This window comes from Dromaius novaehollandiae, unplaced genomic scaffold, assembly GCF_036370855.1.
Source record: "Dromaius novaehollandiae isolate bDroNov1 unplaced genomic scaffold, bDroNov1.hap1 HAP1_SCAFFOLD_32, whole genome shotgun sequence".
NCBI lineage: Eukaryota > Metazoa > Chordata > Aves > Casuariiformes > Dromaiidae > Dromaius > Dromaius novaehollandiae.
The window spans coordinates 392,661-397,323 of NW_026991447.1; the positions used below are offsets into that span (position 1 = coordinate 392,661).

Sequence of the window (4,663 nt, forward strand, 5' to 3'; positions counted from 1 at the left end):
GGTCCTGTTCTTGCTCACCAGTTAATGAGACTCAAAGTTTGTAGGACCTTACATGCACCCTCGCACAGGTATCTCTGGTAGCTGGTTGCCTGGACATCTGCAAGCCTTCCACACATGCACTCATGCAGAACAGAGAGCACACTCGCACAGAAATAGCTAGGAATAGGATTTAATATAATGGCAGCCTACACTGCAGAGACCAGGTACATAGCTTGGCCAGACAAGTGTACTTGCCAGCAGCTTGTTTACACGTGACTGGCCCCTTTTATTCCCTCTGCCTCCATTTTCCCATGCTGCTTCTGACATGATCCAGCTTGATCCCTCCCTTTTTCCAGCTTTATCCCCTTTGAAATAAACAGCCCATCTCTAAGTATTCTTTTCTTCATTGACCCCAGTTCTACTGCCTATGTACTCAAGTTTAATATTTCTGATACTGTTAGCTAGGTAACCGCTGGCTCATATGGTGCTTCTGGTATTGTCACCTCGGTACTGCTGGTGCTGCAAGAGTCTACTCCCCAAAGGACCCCAATACGCCAGTTATGTGGGAAGCTTGTCCTTTTCTCACATAACTCTCCCTTAACCATCACTGAAATCCAGCCATCCCTCACAGTGCTGTCTGTAACTTGGCAGGGTCTCCTTCTGTTCCCTGCAGCGTCCAATCACTTCTCATACCCACTAGTTTCTCACGCCCTGGTCAGTTAGCTCAACTCTGAGCCAGAGCCTAGTTGTCTGCCTGCATACCCTAACCCCATGTTTCGGGTGGAGCTGTGGGCCCAGAGGGGAAGACCCAGGGCCACCACATCCTTCGCTGGTTCAGAAGGATCCAGCCCGGAGCAAGATGACCGAGCTGCCCAAGAGTGCCCAAGTGCGCTGCTGGGCTGAGCTTTGGTCACCCAACGTGCCATAGCTTCCCTGGGGACCCATGTGAGGAGACGGGCTGCAGAGATGAACTGCACCTGGTTCTCCTGAAAAGAGTTCACCCTTGTAGAATTCCCTTTGGAAAGGGGATGCTCACACACAAAATTTTAAAAAGCTGTTAACAGTAATGCTGCCCTTCAGAGGCCCTAACAAAATGAAATGCTGATTCGAAACATCTGCAAAGGAGTAAAACAGTGGCAATGCTTTCCCTTCCTCTGTGCTTTTTTTCCCCACCTGTGGAATGCAAAAAAAAAAAAAAAAAAAAAAGAAAAAGAAAAGAAAAAGGACGAAAAGGGATCTCCATGTGTTGATTATTTCTCTAAAATGTGTTTCCCTTTATCAATACTACATGCTTCTGCCCATCACTTTGCCATGTAAAGATATGGATGAAGAAAAATAAAATTTCATTGATGGACAAGAAGAAAAAAGTGTGATAGAAGCATACATGGTTTATTTGAAATAATTCTCAATCATGAAAAACTCCTTCAGCAAAGAAAAAGAAGGTAGAAAATGCCTAATTATCCAAGAAGAGATACGATTTTTTTTTCCTTCAGAAAAATGCATCCTAGAGTCATCAGTGGAGCTAAAGCAGAGCTTTTAGCAGTGAACATGCTGACAGTATGTTATAAAAATATGAATTTTTAAGAAATCTCCCTCCAGAGTGAATGAATAAAGCTATTGTCTTCATGCTCTCACTAGCAAATCAGTGAGGCTGTCTTCATCACACTAATGAATCTGAGACGTGTTTTATGGATTTGAATCCAATGAATTTGAACCGATTGTAATGTCTGAGCTTAATTTTCGTGCTTAACATCTTCTGTTATTCAGGGAGAGAAGGTGTTTTGAGCTTTTCTCAACAGCCCTTGGACATTGTGCCCAGAGTTTTCAGCTAAATTTCCTGAGATGACTTATGAAACTTCCTTGTGTCAGCATGCACTGGCAGTCTATGTCCCAGTCCTAAGAAGTGTGTGTGTTCAACATTTTATTAATATTCTTTAGATTTTGTTTATAACAACCCCCTCTAACCAAGACTCACAGTTCACATTCCTTCCTTACAACACTACAGTCCAACGAGAACATAAATGCCCTGAGGCACCTGGATTTAGTAGCTACATATATATGTGTGTGATATAATATACGGTACATAGTTAGAATTGCTGTCCCGAGAAGCACCATAGCTGGGGAAAAAGCCAAACCTTCGCACGGCCAAGGACTTCCTTCAGGGCCAGTTTCACAGGCTTGTTTCTGAGACTGTAGATGAAGGGGTTTAAGAATGGGTACAGGACAGTGTTCAGCAAAGCTACAACTCTGTTGGTCTCCAAGGAAACATCTTCTGAGGGCCGTGCATAGAGAACAATGCAGCTTCCATATACAATGGCTAAGCTGGTGAGATGGGAAGAACACGTAGCAAAAGCTTTCTTCCTCCCAGACACTGCTGGCATGTGCAGAATACAGCGGAAGATGCTCATGTAGGACACCGTGATTAGACATAAGGAACCCAGCACTACAAACGATATCAAAATAGAGTCTGCTTTCCAAAGCAGGCTGGTGTCAGAGCAGGACAGCTTGAATAAGGGGGAGTTGTCACAAAAAAAGTGGTGGATCTTGTTGGGACTACAGAAAGTCAGCTTTGAGAGCAGGACCAGGTGGTAACTCGCGAGTGTGAAGCCTACGACCCATGCAGCAACAACCAGGTGGGTGCAGAGCTGCTGCTTCATGATGGCAGCATAATGCAAAGGCTGGCAGATGGCAACGTAGCGGTCAAAGGACATGACAACAAGCAGAACAAACTCTGTAAAACCCAGGGCAACATAGAAATAGGATTGGGCAAAGCAGCTGTTAAGGAGATTGTTCTCCTACCAGAGCTCAAAATCGCCAGCAATGTGATGGTTGTGGAGGATGTAAACCAGATTTCCAGGAATGCCAGACTGCTGATGAAAAAGTACATAGGGGTTTGCAGGCGCTGATCCACATGCACGAGGAAAATGATTGTTGTGTTCCCCATCACTGTTGTCAGGTATATGAGTAGAAGGAGCAGGGAGAGAAACAGCTGTAGTCTTTGATCAAGCCCTGAGAAACCCTCTAGAATGAACTCAGCAACTGCAGTTTCATTTCCTGCTCCCTTGCCCAATTTCAGTACATCCTGCTGAGGCTGGAGCATGAAGAAGCGAGTGTGAGAATTACACAGTCTGGGCGGGAGGGTATGTCCTTCCTTCTTGGCTCCCTTCCTTGCTTCCTATGTTAACACAGACAGAAATATCCCTCTCAACCATTCAGGGCACCTTGATTTCTGTTTCGCACTTCAGCTAGAGTCCTCAGAGATTTTTCTCTCTCCTTTCTACCTTTTCCAATCACTCACAAAGGATTCTTTCTCAAGAGCACAGTATTTTAAAGAGGTTGCGAACTATTTCATGCCATGCCTGGGAAATTCCCAGTTCACTTTGGCCCAATTCAAACATCCATCACATCTGTGTTTCAAAAGCCAAACTAATCTTCCAGCAAAAATACTTACTATTATCTACAGATGCCAGGTCATCCACCTAGATAAGTATTTTGAAAGTTATTTCTTCTGCTTTTCAGTACTTGCCTTTTTTGACTTGGAACATCTGTAAGGCTGTTGATTTCAAACAAGTTAATATCGAGTCTCTCTCTTGTAATCCCCTGCTTTCTTCCACATCTTCTTCCTCTCTCTTTCTCCAGAAACACTGAGGAAGCATTGTTATTAAATGTCCTGACCTAAATGCCTTGCTTTCCCTTTAGGGGAAGGGGGAAGGGGAAGGGGAAAAATCTCAGCATCTTAAAGAACTTCTCTCCTTTTGATTATTTGCAATAGGAAGCATCTGGAATGACAACAACAGCAAATAATACTAAGTAGGCTTATATTTTAGATGCCTTAAAGTTAGGCACTTCAGTTTGAGCAAGTTAGCTTACTTTCATCTTGTCAGGGCAGCGAGAGAGAAGAGTGTCTGGAAGAGACTGGTAACACGTCTTTCAGCTGCCGACTCTACTCCGGGAGGACCCAGCCTCTAGAGCTCTCCCTCTGTCTCTGTGGACTACATAGGGAGCCAAGGGAAAACGAGTACAGACACCAGCTGCTCACAGACATTTCTAATGACATCGATGAAACTCACTAGTTCAGTCTCAGACCTCTTAATTTATTTAGGAGCTAATTTCTTTTCCAAACCAAAGAACATGTCTGTTAAAGGAGGTCTCTGACCCTAGGTTTCCCGAGGCAGAGTCTCAGACACGAAGTGTCACAAACTCATTTACTATAAGTGGTACAGCAGCAAATGACAGCTTGAGCTGGGTGCCTCCACAGAGGGACCCTGAACAAAGAAATTCCTGGGCAGCTGTAACTTTACAGTCTAAATTCTCCACCCCTCACATGGTACTTCAGCCCAATAGTAATAGTCAGGTCTGGGGTCTTCCCGTTCCTTAATGCATCCCGTCATTGTCTTTCGAGGTCCGGAGGAGGTAATTCCAGACCACAGCAATTAACGCTGCCCCAGCAGTGAGAGGAGGCTTTGTTTCTCAAGGTCCTAACGCCCTGCACAGGCCTTATTTCAAAGTCTTGTCATCCTCCCTTTCGGCGTGTGAGACACAGGAATACAGACTGCTTGCAAAGTCCTTATTTTTCCAGCTGGAACCAGCTCTGGGGCCCTCTTTTACCGAACCAGGTGAAAGTTCCGTACGTTATCTGAGTGCAGCCTAAGGCTTCAGCAAATTCAGCTACTCATGCTAAGTA

The 4,663-nt window shown here is 44.7% G+C and overlaps 1 pseudogene; it reads right to left on the bottom strand.

The window, feature by feature from the left end:
* Window positions 1-2,066: 2,066 nt before the first annotated feature.
* On the bottom strand, window positions 2,067-2,923 carry LOC135326606 (olfactory receptor 6E1-like; annotated as a pseudogene).
* Window positions 2,924-4,663: the final 1,740 nt, after the last annotated feature.